Genomic DNA, 17,511 nt, shown 5'->3' with positions numbered 1-17,511 from the left:
TGACATCAACTTCCTGTCTTACATTTTAATATATAATTTGACTTCTTCCATGGATACAGTTAATATATAATTTGACTACTACTTCCAGTTATATATTTTAATACACAATTTGATTACAACTTCCTGTGATACATTGTAATATATAATTTGACTACTACTTCCAGGGATACAATTTAATATAGAATTTGACTTCTAGTGCCAGTGATACATTTTAATATATAATTTGACTACTACTTCTAGTGATACATTTTAATATATCATTTGACTGTTACTTCCATGTTCCATTTTAATATATAGTTTGACTACTACTTGCACTGTTAGATTTTAATATATAATTTGACTACTCCTTCCAGACATACATTTTAATATGTAATTTGACTATTTCTTCTGATACATTTATATATATAGTTTAACTTCCACTTCGAATGACATTTTAATATGCAATTTGACTACTACTTCTTGTGATACAGTTTAATTGATATTTTGACTACTACATCCTGTGATACATTTTAATATTTAATTTCACTACTACTTCCTGTGATACATTTGAGTACATAATTTGACTACTACTTCCAGTGATACATTTTTATATATAAGTTGACTACTACTTTCTTTGGTGCATTTTAATACATTATTTTCCAATTTTGTATAATAATGTCTTTGATAAGCCACATTTCATTAACTATTGGCAAAGGAAAGGACAAAAATATTCTGTGACCTTATTGTTGAACTGAACCTCATTGAGTGGTAAATTTATGTCAGTCTTTGCTAAAATGGGTGATGCTACCCCACATAACAGTTTAAGTACTTCTTTTTCCATCCTTTTCAACCATAATTCATCATCTCCTCTAAACATGAACATTGATCATAAAGTGTCTAGTTCTTCTAAAAATAAGTTTTCTTCTGAAGTGAGACAACTTAACCTAATTATCTGTCCCTTAACAACCCCCTTCTTCATATGGGGGGGGGTGTAAACTTTCTTTATGTAGATATTGACTGGCAAAAACTGATTTTCTAAAAATCCTACTTGTGAAACTATTATTTAATGAATTTTATGACAATTGTATGTCCAAAAAATTAATGGTCTCACCATTGCCACTCACAGTGAAATGTAAAAATTCAGTTGTATCATTCAGATATTCAATAAATTAATTAAATTTTACTTCATCTCCTTGCCAAATAAAAAACAAAACATCTATATAACGAAAATACAATTTGATTTCATTATTGAAATGTAATATATAATTTGACTATTACTTCCAGTAATACATTTTAATATATAAATTGACTACTACTTCCAGTGATAAATTTTTATATATATAATTTGGCTACTACTTTCTGTGATACTTTTTAATATATAATTTTACTACTACTAACATTGTAATGTATAATTTGACTACTACTCCCTGTGAAACATTTTAATATATAATTTACTACTACTTCCAGTGATGCAATTTAATATATAATTTGACTACTACTTCCAGGGTTACATTTTAATTTATAATTTGACAACTACTTCCGGGGATATATTTTAAAATATAAGTTGACTACTATTTCCAGTGATACATTTTAATATATAATTTGAGTACTACTTCCTGGGATTTTTTTTAATATTTATTTTGACTACTACTTAACCCAGCCACTGGGGATGCACAATCCAGTGCATTTCTTTGTGCCTGTCCCAAGCCCGGATAAATGGGGAGGGTTGCATCAAGAAGGGCATCCGGTGTAAAACCTCTGCCAAAAATTACTGATACAGAAAACTTTTCATAATTACATACCAGATCAGTCGAGGCCCGGGTTAACAACGACCGCCATCAGTACTGTTAGCCAACAGGATGCTGGCAGAAATTGGGCTACTGTTGGCCGAAGAAGAAGAGGAGGGGGAAGGAATGCCTGAAGGCAGGAAGAGAAGAGGAAGGTTAGGAGTGTAGTACTGAGGGTAGGAACTTTGAATGTTGGCAGTATGACTGGTATATGGAGAGAGCTAGCTGATATGATGGAGAGAAGGAAGGTTGATATATTGTGCGTGTAAGAGACCAGATGGAAGGGAAGTAAGGCAAAGTGTATAGGAGGTGGGTTCAAATTGTTCTATCATGGTGTGGATGGCAGAAGAAATGGGGTAGGGGTTATAGTAATGGAACAGTATGCCAAGAGTGTTTTGGAAGTAAAGAGAGTGTCTGATAGAGTGATGTTTATGAAGCTTGAAATTGATGGTGTAATGATGAATGTTGTTAGTGTATATGCTCCACAAGTTGGGTGTGCGATGGATAAGAAAGAACAATTTTGGAGTGAGTTTGATGAAGTGGTGGTGAGTGTACCCAAGGGTGAGAGACTAGTGAGTGGAGTGGACTTCAATGAGCATGTTGGTGAAGTGAACAGAGGGGATGAGGAAGTGATGGGTAGGTATGGTGTTAAGAAGAGGAATGCAGAAGGTCAGATGATTGTGGATTTTGTGAAAAGGATGGACATGGCTGTGGTGAATACGTATTTTAAGAAGAGGGAGGAGCATAGGGTGACATACAAGAGTGGAGGAAGATGCACACAGGTGGATTATATCCTATGTAGGAGGGCCAATCTGAAAGAGATTGGATACTGTAAAGTGGTGACTGGGGAAAGTGTAGTTAAGCAGCATAGAATGGTGGTCTGCAGGATGATGGTAATCAAGAAGAGGAGGAGGAGTGTGAAAGCAGTGCCAAGGATTAAATGGTGGAAGTTAAAAAAGGGTGAGTGTGAGGTGGAGTTCAGGGAAGAGTTAAGACAGGCACTGGGAGGCAATGAAGAGTTACCGAATAGCTGGGCAACTGCAGCAGAGCTAGTAAGGGAGACTGCTAGAAAGGTGCTTGGTGTGACATCTGGACAGAGGAAGGAGGACAAGGAGACATGGTGGTGGTGGAATGAGGAGGTACAGGAGAGTATACAGAGGAAGAGGCTGGTGAAGAAGAAGTGGGACTGTCAAAGAGATGAAGAAAGTAGACATGAGTATAAGGAGATGAGGCGCATGGCAAAGAGAGAGTTGGCGAAGGCTAAGGATAATTCATATAGAGAGTTGTATGAGAGATTGGACACTAAAGAGGGAGAAAAGGACCTGTACCAATTGGCTAGACAGAGGGATAGAGCTGGGAAAGATGTGCAGCAGGTATGGGTGATAAAGGACAGTGAGGGAAACGTACTCACAAGTGAGGAGAGTGTGTTGAGTAGATAGAAATATTACTATGAAGGGCTGATGAATGAATAGAATGAGAGAGAGAGAGAAGGTTGGATGATGTGGGGATAGTGAATCAGGAAGTGAAGCAGATTAGCAAGGAGGAAGTAAGGACAGCTATGAAGAGGATGAAGAATGGAAAGGCTGTTTGCCCAGATGAAAAACCAGTGGAAGTATGGAGGTGCTTAGGAGAAATGGCAGTGGAATTTTTAACCAGATTGTGTAATGAAATTTTGGAAAGCCAGAGGATGCCTGAGGAGTGGAGAAAAAGTGTTTTGGTACCTATCTTTAAGAATAAGGGTGATGTGCAGAGCTGCAGTAACTACAGAGGGATAAAATTGATCAGTCACAGCTTGAAGTTATGGGAAAGAGTAGTGGAAGCTAGGTTAAGAAGGGAGGTGATGATTAATGATCAGCAGTATGGTTTCATGCCAGGAAAGAGCACTACAGATGCAATATTTGCTCTGAGAGTGTTGGAGAAATGCAGAGAAGGTCAGAAGGAGTTGCATTGTGTCTTTGTGGACTTAGAGAAAGCATATGACAGGGTGCCTAGAGAGGAGTTGTGGTATTGTATGAGGAAGTCAGGAGTGGCAGAGATGTATGTAAGAGTGGTACTGGATATGTACAAGGGTAGTGTGACATTGGTGAGGACTGCGGTGGCAGTGACAGATACGTTTAAGGTGGAGGTGGGATTACATCAAGTATCAGCTCTGAGCCCTTTCTTATTTGCAGTGGTGATGGCCAGGTTGACAGATGAAATTAGACAGGAGGCCCCGTGGACTATGATGTTTGCAGATGACATTGTGATATGTAGTGAGAGTAGGGACCAGGTTGAGGAGACCCTGAAGAGGTGGAGATATGCTTTAGAAAGGAGAGGAATGAAGGTCAGCAGGGCTAAAACAGAATATATGTGTGTAAATGAGAGGGAGGGTAGAGGAATGGTGAGGATGCAGGGAGTAGAGTTGGTAAAGGTGGATGAGTTTAAGTACTTGGGATCAACAGTTCAGAGTAATGGTGAGTGTGGAAGAGAGGTGAAGAAGAGATTTCAGGCAGGGTGGAATGGGTGGAGAAGAGTATCAGGAGTGATTTCTGACAGATGGGTACCAATAAGAGTGAAAGGGAAGATCTACAAGAGGGTAGTGAGACCAGCTATGTTATATGGGTTGGAGACGGTAGCATTGTCGAAAAGGCAGAAGTCAGAGCTGAATGTGGCAGAGTTAAAGATGTTAAGATTTGCACTGGGTGTGACAAGGATGGACAGGATTAGGAATCAGTATATTAGAGGGTCAGCTCAGTTTGGACAGTTTGGAGACAAAGCAAGAGAGGCGAGATTGCCTTGGTTTGGACATGTGCTGACGAGGGATGCTGGGTATATTGGGTTAAGGAAGCTAAGGATGGAGCTTCCAGGTAATAGGAAAAGAGGAAGGCCTAAGATGAGGTTTATGGATGTGGTGAGAGAGGACATGCAGGCAGTTGGTGTGAAAGAGCATGATACAGAGGACAGGAAGAAATGTAAACAGATGATCCGCTGTGGCGACCCCTAACGGGAACAGCCGAAAGAAGATGACGATGATTTTGACTACTACTTCCAGTGATACATTTTAATACATAATTTGACTACTACTTCCAGTGAAATATTTTAATATAGAATTTGACAACTACTCCCTGTGATACATATGAATATATAATTTGAGTACTACGTTCAGTGATACATTTTAATACATAATTTGACTACTACTTCCAGGGATACAATTTAATATATAAATTGACTACTACTTCCAGTGATACATTTTAATATATCATTTGACTGCTACTTCCATGTTGCATTTTAATATATAGTTTGACTACTACTTGCAGTGTTAGATTTTAATATATAATTTGACTACTCCTTCCAGAGATACATTTTAATATGTAATTTGACTATTTCTTCTGATACATTTAATTATATAGTTTGACAACCACTTAGAATGACACATTTTAATATATAATTTGACTACTACTTCCTGTGATACAGTTTAATAGATAATTTGAATACTACTTCCTGTGATACAATTTAATATTTAATTTGACTACAACTTCCTGTGATGCATTTTAATACATAATTTGACTACTACTTCAAGTGATACATTTTTATATATAATTTGACTACTACTTTCTTTGGTACATTTTAATACATAATTTCACTACTACTTCCTGTTATACTTTTTAATATTTAATTTGACTACTAGTTCCAGTGGTACATTTTAATGTATAAATTGACTACTACTTCCAGTGAAATATTTTAATAAATAATTTGACAACTACTCCCTGTGATACATTTGAATATATTATTTCACTACTACTTTCAGTGATACATTTTAATATATCATTTGGCTGCTACTTCCATGGTACATTTTAATATATAGTTTGACTACTTCTTGCAGTGTTACATTTTAATATATTATTTGACTACTACATCTAGAGATACATTTTAATATGTAATTTGACTTTTTCTTCTGATACATTTTAATATATAGTTTGACTTCCACTTCAAATTATACATTTTAGTATGTAATTTGCCTACTACTTCGTATGATACAATTTAATATATAATTTGACTACTACTTCCTGTGATACAATTTAATATATAAAACTTGACAACTACTTCCTGAGATACATTTTAATACATAATTTGACTACTACTTCCAGTGATACATTTTTATATGTAATTTGACTACTACTTTCTGTGGTACATTTTAATATATAATTTGACTTCAACTTCTAGTGATATAATTTAATATATAGTTTAACTACCACTTACTGTGATACACTTTAATATATAATTTGACTACTACTTCCAGGGATACGCTTTTATAAATAATTTGACGTCTACTTCCAGTGATGCATTTTAATATATAATTTGACTACTGCTTTCTGTGATACATTTTAATATATAACTTGAGTACTACTTACATTTTAATGTATAATTTGACTACTACTCCCTGTGCTGCATTTTAGTATATAATATGACTATTAAATCCTGTGATACATTTTAATATATAATTTAACTACTTATTCCTTGGAAATATTTTAATATATAATTTGACTACTACTTCCAGGGATATATTTTAATATATAATTTAACAACTACTCCCTGTGATACATTTGAATATATAATTTGACTAATACTTTCAGTGATACATTTTAATATATAATTTGACTATAACTTCCAGTGATACATTTTAATATATTGTTTAACTACTTCCCATGGTACATTTTAATGTATAATTTGACTACTTCTTCCTGCGACGCATTTTAATATTTAATTTGACTACTACTTCCTGTGATACATTTTAATATATAATTTGACTACAAAACTTGAGAAACTCAAAACCAGGAAAGAAATACACTGGTTAGATAGCAAATCCCAGAAATGCAGGACACAGATACCAAAGCTTGCGCTTTCATTCACTTTTATTACGTGAACTTATTCAGAAAAAACAAACCTATTTACCCACAAACCATTTTATACATTAATTCATAAATCACATGACATCCTATTAAAATGACAGTATCATATTCTCTCTCTTAAAAAAAATCTTGTTTAAAATACAGACTTACATGCCCGTCATTTGTGCTTATGTAAACATTTACACACAATATAATGTTATAATAATAACTATTTAAAATAATCATCCTTCTGACATTATCAGGACAACAAAAAACATTTTAAATGTATGGTCTCATTTAGACCGGGTGCCCTATCGGCTCCCAAATATAACTGCCAAAAGGCTTCTTTACATTCTAACAAGTTGTTACTGCCCCCACTAAAATCCTGCTTCCTAATATAATCTATTACAAAAAAACTGGAATTTTTTGTAATTAATACAAATTTGTACATGTCTAGCTAGGGAATTAATACTATCTTTTTTCTTAATAGCTAACTGATGTTCAGAGATTCTGCATTTAAGACATCTATTAGTTTTGCCTGTATAATAACTAGGACATGATGAACATATGGCAATATAAACTACAAAATCACTATCACAAGTGAAATGGTCCTTACCTCAAAAAGTTTTCTTGACATGTTCCAGTTTGACAAAAGATCTGTTGGTACTAAACCTGCATTGTTTACAATGATTGCAAGCAAAAGTCTCTAATTTCCTAATCCTTTTGATCTCAAAGCTGTGTTGGACTTGTCCTTGTTCCAACATTTTTTTGATGTTTATTACTTTCTTATAAGTGAATCTCGGTTTAATTCCTGTATATTTAATCAAATCCTTATTACCCAAAATTATTTTCCAATTTTGTATAATAATGTCTTTGATAAGCCACATTTCATTAACAATTGGCAAAGGGTGAGAGACTAGTGAGTGGAGCGGACTTCAATGGGCATGTTGGTGAAGTGAACAGAGGGGATGAGGAAGTGATGGGTAGGTATGGTGTTAAGGAGAGGAATGCAGAAGGTCAGATGACTGTGGATTTTGCGAAAAGGATGGACATGGCTGTGATGAATATGTATTTTAAGAAGAGAGAGGAGTATAGGGTGACGTACACGATTGGAGGAAGATGCACACAGGTGGATTATATCCTATGTAGGAGGGCAAGTCTGAAGGAGATTGGAGACTGTAAAGTGGTGACTGGAGAAAGTGTAGTTAAGCAGCATAGAATGGTGGTCTGCAGGATGATGTTGGTGATCAAGAAGAGGAGGAGGAGGAGTGTGAAAGCAGTGCCAAGGATTAAATGGTGGAAGTTAAAAAAGGGTGAGTGTGAGGTGGAGTTCAGGAAAGAGTTAAGACAGGCACTCGGAGACAATGAAGAGTTACCGAATAGTTGGGCAACTACAGCAGAGCTAGTAAGGGAGACTGCTAGGAAGGTGCTTGGTGTGAAATCTGGACAGAGGAAGGAGGACAAGGAGACATGGTGGTGATGAAATGAGGAGGTACAGTAGAGTATACAGAGGAAGAGGCTGGCAAAGAAGAAGTGGGATTGTCAAAGAGATGAAGAAAGTAGACATGAGTATAAGGAGATGAGGTGCATGGCAAAGAGAGAGGTGGTGAAGACTAAGGATCAGGCATATAGAGAGTTATATGAGAGATTGGACACTAAAGAGGGAGAAAAGGACCTGTACCAATTGGCTAGACAGAGGGATAGAGCTGGGAAAGATGTGCAGCAGGTAAGGGTGATAAAGGACAATGAGGGAAACGTACTCACAAGTGAGGAGAGTGTGTTGAGTAGATAGAAAGTGTACTTTGAAGGGCTGATGAATGAAGAGAATGAGAGAGAGAGAAGGTTGGATGATGTGGGGATAGTGAATCAGGAAGTGAAGCAGATTAGCAAGGAGGAAGTAAGGACAGCTATGAAGAGGATGAAGAATGGAAAGGCTGTTGACCCAGATGAAAAAACAGTGGAAGTATGGAGGTGCTTAGGAGAAATGGCAGTGGAATTTTTAACCAGATTGTTTAATGAAATTTTGGAAAGTCAGAGGATGCCCGAGGAGTGGAGAAAAAGTGTTTTGGTACCTATCTTTAAGAATAAGGGTGATGTGCAGAGCTGCAGTAACTACAGAGGGATAAAATTGATCAGTCACAGCTTGAAGTTATGGGAAAGAGCAGTGGAAGCTAGGTTAAGAAGGGAGGTGATGATTAATGATCAGCAGTATGGTTTCATGCCAGGAAAGAGCACTACAGATGCAATATTTGCTCTGAGAGTGTTGGAGAAATGCAGAGAAGGTCAGAAGGAGTTGCAGTGTGTCTTTGTGGACTTAGAGAAAGCATATGACAGGGTGCCTAGAGAGGAGTTGTGGTATTGTATGAGGAAGTCAGGAGTGGCAGAGAAGTATGTAAGAGTGGTACAGGATATGTACAAGGGTAGTGAGACATTGGTGAGGACTGCGGTGGGAGTGACAGATACGTTTAAGGTGGAGGTGGGATTACATCAAGGAAGAGCTCTGAGCCCTTTCTTATTTGCAGTGGTGATGGCCAGGTTGACAGATGAAATTAGACAGGAGGCCCCGTGGACTATCATGTTTGCAGATGACATTGTGATATGTAGTGAGAGTAGGGACCAGGTTGAGGAGACCCTGGAGAGGTTGAGATATGCTTAAGAGAGGAGAGGAATGAAGGTTAGCAGGGCTAAAACAGAATATATGTGTGTAAATGAGAGGGAGGGTAGAGGAATGGTGAGGATGCAGGGAGTAGAGTTGGTAAAGGTGGATGAGTTTAAGTACTTGGGATCAACAGTTCAGAGTAATGGTGAGTATGCAAGAGAGGTGAAGAAAAGAGTTCAGGCAGGGTGGAATGGGTGGAGAAGAGTATCAGAAGTGATTTGTGACAGACGGGTACCAATAAGAGTGAAAGGGAAGGTCTACAAGAGTGTAGTGAGACCAGCTATGTTATATGGGTTGGAGACGGTAGCATTGTCAAAAAGGCAGAAGTCAGAGCTGGATGTGGCAGAGTTAAAGATGTTAAGATTTGCACTGGGTGTGACTAGGATGGACAGGATTAGGAATCAGTATATTAGAGGGTCAGCTCAGCTATGCTTTAGAGAGGAGAGGAATGAAGGTCAGCAGGGCTAAAACAGAATATATGTGTGTAAATGACAGGGAGGGTAGAGGAATGGTGAGGATGCAGGGAGTAGTGTTGGTAAAGTTGGATGAGTTTAAGTACTTGGGATCAACAGTTCAGAGTAATGGTGAGTGTGGAAGAGAGGTGAAGAAGAGAGTTCAGGCAGGGTGGAATGGGTGGAGAAGAGTATCAGGAGTGATTTGTGACAGATGGGTACCAATAAGAGTGAAAGGGAAGGTCTACAAGAGGGTAGTGAGACCAGCTATGTTATATGGGTTGGAGATGGTAGCATTGTCGAAAAGGCAGAAGTCAGAGCTGGCTGTGGCAGAGTTAAAGATGCTAAGATTTGCACTGGGTGTGACTAGGATGGACAGGATTAGGAATCAGTATATTAGAGGGTTAGCTCAGGTTGGACAGTTTGGAGACAAAGCAAGAGAGGTGAGATTGCATTGGTTTGGACATGTGCTGAGGAGGGATGCTGGGTATATTGGGAAAAGGATGCTAAGGATGGAGCTTCCAGGTAAGAGGAAAAGAGGAAGGCCTAAGATGAGGTTTATGGATGTGGTGAGAGAGGACATGCAGGTGGTTGGTGTGAAAGAGCATGATGCAGAGGACAGGAAGAAATGGAAACAGATGATCCGCTGTGGCAACCCCTAACGGGAACAGCCAAAAGAAGATGATGATGATTTTGACTACTACTTCCAGTGGTGCATTTTAATGTATAAATTGACTACTACTTCCAGTGAAATATTTTAATATAGAGTTTGACAACTACTCCCTGTGATACATATGAATATATAATTTGAGTACTACGTTCAGTGATACATTTTAATACATAATTTGACTACTACTTCCAGGGATACAATTTAATATATAAATTGACTACTACTTCCAGTGATACATTTTAATATATCATTTGACTGCTACTTCCATGTTGCATTTTAATATATAGTGTGACCACTACTTGCAGTGTTAGATTTTAATATATAATTTGACTACTACTTCAAGTGATACATTTTTATATATAATTTGACTACTACTTTCTTTGGTACATTTTAATACATAATTTCACTACTACTTCCTGTTATACTTTTTAATATTTAATTTGACTACTAGTTCCAGTGGTACATTTTAATGTATAAATTGACTACTACTTCCAGTGAAATATTTTAATATAGAATTTGACAACTACTCCCTGTGATACATTTGAATGTATAATTTGAGTACTACATTAAGTGATACAGTCTAATACATAATTTGACTGCTACTTCCAGTGATACAGTTTAATACATAATTTGAGTACTTCCTGTCATACATTTTACTATATAACTTGACTACTACTTTGAGTGATACATTTTAATATATGATTTGACTACTATTTGCAGTGACAGATTTTAATATATAATTTAACTTCTCTTCCCAGTGCTTGATTTAAATATATATTTTGACTACTAGTTCCTGTGATACATTTTAATACACCATTTGACGTCAACTTCCTGTGTTACATTTTAATATATAATTTGACTACTTCTTCCATGGATACAGTTAATATATAATTTGACTACTAGTTCCAGTTATATATTTTAATACACAATTTGATGACAACTTCCTGTGATACATTGTAATTTATAATTTGACTACTACTTCCAGGGATACAATTTAATATATAATTTGACTTCTAGTGTCAGTAATACATTTTAATATATAATTTGACTACTACTTCCAGTGATACATTTTAATATATCATTTGACTGCTACTTCCATGTTGCATTTTAATATATAGTTTGACTACTACTTGCAGTGTTAGATTTTAATATATAATTTGACTACTCCTTCCAGAGATACATTTTAATATGTAATTTGACTATTTCTTCTGATACATTTAAATATATAGTTTGACAACCACTTCGAATGACGCATTTTAATATGTAATTTGACTACTACTTCCTGTGATACAGTTGAATAGATAATTTGACTACTACTTCCTGTGATGCAATTTAATATTTAATTTGACTACAACTTCCTGTGGTACATTTTAATACATAATTTGACTACTACTTCCAGTGATACATTTTTATATATAATTTGACTACTACTTTCTTTGGTACATTTTAATACATAATTTCACTACTATTTCCTGTTATACTTTTTAATATTTAATTTGACTACTAGTTCCAGTGGTACATTTTAATGTATAAATTGACTACTACTTCCAGTGAAATATTTTAATAAATAATTTGACAACTACTCCCCTGTGATACATTTGAATATATAATTTTACTACTACTTTCAGTGATACATTTTAATATATCATTTGGCTGCTACTTCCATGGTACATTTTAATATATAGTTTGACTACTTCTTGCAGTGTTACATTTTAATATATTATTTGACTACTACTTCCAGGGATACATTTTAATATGTAATTTGACTATTTCTTCTGATACATTTTAACATATAGTTTGACTTCCACTTCGAGTTATACATTTTAGTATGTAATTTGCCTACTACTTCCTGTGATACAATGTAATATATAATTTGACTACTACTTCCTGTGATACAATTTAATATATAAAACTTGACAACTACTTCCTGAGATACATTTTAATACATAATTTGACTACTACTTCCAGTGATACATTTTTATATATAATTTGACTACTACTTTCTGTGGTACATCTTAATGTATAATTTGATTTCAACTTCTAGTGATACAATTTAATATATAGTTTAACTACCACTTACTGTGATACACTTTAATATTTAATTTGACTACTACTTCCAGTGATACGCTTTTATAAATAATTTGATGTCTACTTCCAGTGATGCATTTTAATATATAATTTGACTACTAAATCATGTGATACATTTTAATATATAATTTAACTACTAATTCCTTGGAAATATTTTAATATATAATTTGACTACTACTTCCAGGGATATATTTTAATATATAATTCGAAAACTACTCCCTGTGATACATTTGAGTATATAATTTGACTACTACTTTCAGTGATACATTTTAATATATAATTTGACTATAACTTCCAGTGATACATTTTAATATATTGTTTAACTACTTCATGTGGTACATTTTAATGTGTAATTTGATAACTACTTCCTGCGACACATTTTAATATTTAATTTGACTGCTACTTCCTGTGATACATTTTAATATATAATTTGACTGCAAAACTTGAGAAACTTAAAACCAGGAAACAAATACAGTGGTTAGATAGCAAATCCCAGAAATGCAGGACACAGACACCAAAGCTAGCGCTTTCATTCACTTTTATTATGTGAACTTATTCAGAAAAAACAAACCTCATTACCCACAAAGCATTTTATACATTCATTCATAAATCACATGACATCCTTTTAAAATGACAGTATCATATTCTCTCTGTTAAAAAAAATCTTGTTTAAAATACAGATTTATATGTCCTTCATTTGTGCTTATGTAAACATTTACACACAATATAATGTTATAATAATAACTATTTAAAATTATCATCCTTCTGACATTATCAGGATGACAAAAAACATTTTAAATGTATGGTCACATTTAGACCGGGTGCCCTATCGGCTCCCAAATATAACTGCCAAAAGGCTTCTTTACATTCTAACAAGTTGTTACTGCCCCCACTAAAATCCTGCTTCCTAACATAATCTATTACAAAAAAACTGGAATTTTTTGTAATTAATACAAATTTGTGCATGTCTAGCTAGGGAATTAATACTATCTTTTTTCTTAATAGCTAACTGATGTTCATAGATTCTGCGTTTAAGACATCTATTAGTTTTGCCTATATAATAACAGGGACATGATGAACATATGGCAATATAAACTACAAAATCACTATCTCAAGTGAAATGGTCCTTGCCCCAAAAAGTTTTCTTGACATGTTCCAGTTTGACAAAAGATCTGTTGGTAATAAACCTGCATTGTTTACAATGATTGCAAGCAAAAGTCTCTAATGTCCTAATCCTTTTGATCTCAAAGCTTTGTTGGACTTGTCCTTGTTCCAAAATTTTTTTGATGCTTTTTACCTTCTTATAAGTGAATCTCAGTTTAATTCCTGTATATTTAATCAAATCCTTATTACCCAAAATTATTTTCCAATTTTGTATAATAATGTCTTTGATAAGCCACATTTCATTAACTATTGGCAAAGAAAAGGCACAAAAATATTCTGTGACCTTATTGTTGAACTAAACCTCATTGAGTGGTAAATTAATGTCAACCTTTGCTAAAATGGGTGATGCTAACCCACATCTCAGTTTAAGTACTTCTTTTTCTATCCTTTTCAACCATAATTCATCATATCTTCTAAACATGAACATTGATCTTAAAGTGTCTAGTTCTTCCAAAAAATACTTTTTCTTCCGAAGTGAGATGATGTAACCTAATTATCTGTCCCTTAACAACCCCCTTCTTCATATGGGGTGGATGTAAACTTTCTTTATGTATATATTGATTGGCAAAAACTGATTTTCTAAAAATCCTACTTGTGAAACCATTATTTAATGAATGATATGACAATTGTATGTCCAAAAAATTATTGGTCTCACCATAGCCACTCACACTGAAATGTAAAAATTCAGTCGTATCATTCAGATATTCAACAAATTCATTACATTTTACTTCATCTCCTTGCCAAATAAAAAACAAATCATCTATACAATGAAAATACAATTTAATTTCATTGTTGAAGGGATGTCCTATCAAAAACTTATTCTCCCATTTTGCTATTACTAAATTGGCAAAAGCTGGAGCTACCCTTGACCCCATAGCAACTCCAGATATTTGTTTGAATAGTTGATCATTAACCTAGAAAAGTTGTTTTCCAACACTAGTTCCATTAATGAACATATTGTGTTGACTTTTATATTACTAAAATCTATTTCATGTGTCAAATATTCTCTTAAATATTCTAAACCTGTTTCCTGATCAAAGGATGTATACAATGATTTCACATCCAGTGAAGCAAAACAAAAATGTCCCTGTGGTGCTCCAAACTTTCTCAATTCTTCCAAAAAATGCCAAGAGTCTTCCAAATAATATTTGGACTTCTGCACTATGGGATTAAGAATATGATCAAGCCATATTGAAATGGACTCAGTTTTAGACCCTCTCACTGAAATAATGGGTCTAAAAGGCAGATTGACTAAGTTACTCTGGACGTTTGGAATACCAAAAAATATTGCCATCTTTAGATAATCAACTTGTAAATAGTCATAACTTTCCACATTCAGTTCTCCTTGGCAATATAAATCAAAAAGTAACATGTCTAATTTAACAAAACTATTTTTTACTTCACCAAAGTTAATTCTTTTGTAAGTGGTTTCATCTTGTAAAAGATCAAAAATAGATTTAATGTAATCTTTACTATTCATGACCACTACTTTACCACCCTTATCGGCCTTCATGATTCTTAATTCTCTGTTTTTACTCAAAGTAATCAAGGCCTCATATTCTCCTTTATTTAAATTGTATACATCAGGTACAAAATTTATCTTTCTAAATGCAGTTTCACATATGTCCTGAAAAACCTGTAAAGTAGCTTGTAATGGAGGGTTAAAGGTACTTGTTTTTTTTTTGGCCTGGAATAATTACCAATATTACTGTCACTTTTCTCTTGCAAAACATCATGCAAAATGTATTTCAAATTAAGTTTCCTTAAATAAAGTCTGAAATCAATAATGACATTACCAATATTCATTTTAGAACTGGGTATAAAACAAAAGCCCTTTTCCAATAATGAAACAGAGTTATCAGACAGTATAATGTTAGATAGATTTAAAATTTCAATACCAAAAATTGATTGGTGTTTTGCATCACCATTTCTTTTTCCTTTCCCCCATCCTTTCCCTTTTGTTTGGGTCACATTCGATCATTTGGGTGTCCTTTTGTTCCCCATTTTGCCATTATAAAAGGACCATTGTTGTTCCCAGAAAGGGAAGTGTCATTTTAAGAGACTGCTTGTGCATAACTATTTACCCCACAGTTATTTGTGTTGTTGGTATTATTGTCTCTAACCAATTCACTGTTCGTGAGACCTGTGTTGTTGTTTGTGACACCATTATTGTCCTCTGTCGAATTTGGTACAGCTTCACTGTTTGTACTGCCATTACTATTCCTTCCTCTGTTGTTCTGTTGCACAAGACTTGTAACACATTCATTACTATGGCCATTAACTACAGTTGGCAATGCCCTGTCTCTTGTGCTATAAGCAGTTTGATTATTATAAGCTGCTAGGTCCCTCCTAATCTTGGATTGTTTTCTAGAAATGATAGAAGCTCTTAATCTGTCAGCCTTGGCTGCTATGCATTTATATAAATGATGAAAATTACTGAAACACCTGTAGTTCTTAAGACGCTTATCAAGATCTCCCATAGTCTCCTTTAAATGTACCAGCTCTTCATTATAATATGCCACTAAAATACTCATCATGTTCAAACCTGTATTACTGTACAGTTCCACCAATTTGTGGAATAAAGTATCACTTGTTGTAACACAGTTTGGAAATGTTGCTATCCTGAGACCTTGAGGAATGCATTTTCACGCAATATGCATTCCTGAAAATATTTAACTTCAATGTCCAACATAACATATCTAGTTGTTAGCTTCTCTAATTCAAACTCGTTTTTTACAGTCATTAAGCTCCATGCCAGTGCCTCTATTTGGATTACTTACTGTTCTGTTATCTATGCCCTCATGGACCATCACCGTCACAAACGGATTATCCTTGTGTTGAAAAATATAATCCAAAACATCTTCACTGATAACACTAAAATTTTCATTAGATTCCACTTCGTTGGTACCTCTGGTCTGTCTTCCCATCTGCTGTGTATTAACGTGATGATGTAACGCCTCGTTCCTTTGGCGCAAAACATTTGAATCCCCTTCCAAGCTACTTCTGAAGTTGTTAAAGTTAGTAAACTTAGACAAACTGTCCTTGATGGCCATTGTAATAATACAAACCAATTTTTCGAAATTATCTGACTCACTTGCAGGCATCGAGTGTATATATAGGTTCAAAGGGGTGTCTTGTGAAATATCCTCTTTAGTCATCCAGAATATGCTAACTCCATCACAGGACAACTACAAAAACCACAAAACTTGAGAAACTCAAAACCAGGAAACAAATACATGGTTAGATAGCAAATCCCAGAAATGCAGGACACAGACACCAAAGCTAGTGCTTTCATTTACTTTTATTACGTGAACTTCTTCAGAAAAAACAAACCTCATTACCCACAAAGCATTTTATACATTCATTCATAAATCACATGACATCCTATAAAAATGACAGTATCATATTCTCTCTGTTAAAAATCTTGTTTAAAATACACTTATATGCCCTTCATTTGTGCTTATGTAAACATTTGCACACAATATAATGGTATAATAATAACTATTTAAAATAATCATCCTTCTGACATTATCAGGATGACAAAAATATTTTAAATTTATGGTCTCATTTACACCGGGTGCCCTATCGGCTCCCAAATATAATGGCCAAAAGGCTTCTTTACATTCTAACAAGTTGTTACTGTTCCCACTAAAATCCTGATTCCTAACATAATCTATTACTAAAAACTGGAATTTTTTGTAATTAATACAAATTTGTGCATGTCTAGCTAGGGAATTAATAATTTGACTAGTTACCGTGCTACTATTTAATATATAATCTGACTACTACTTGCAGTGATACATTTTAATATATAATCTGACTACTACATTCTGTGATACTTTTT

This window comes from Protopterus annectens, chromosome 2.part0 (genome assembly GCF_019279795.1).
Source record: "Protopterus annectens isolate FY-2018-M chromosome 2.part0, PAN1.0, whole genome shotgun sequence".
In the NCBI taxonomy this organism is placed as follows: domain Eukaryota; kingdom Metazoa; phylum Chordata; order Ceratodontiformes; family Protopteridae; genus Protopterus; species Protopterus annectens.
This window is presented reverse-complemented; position numbering follows the sequence as displayed.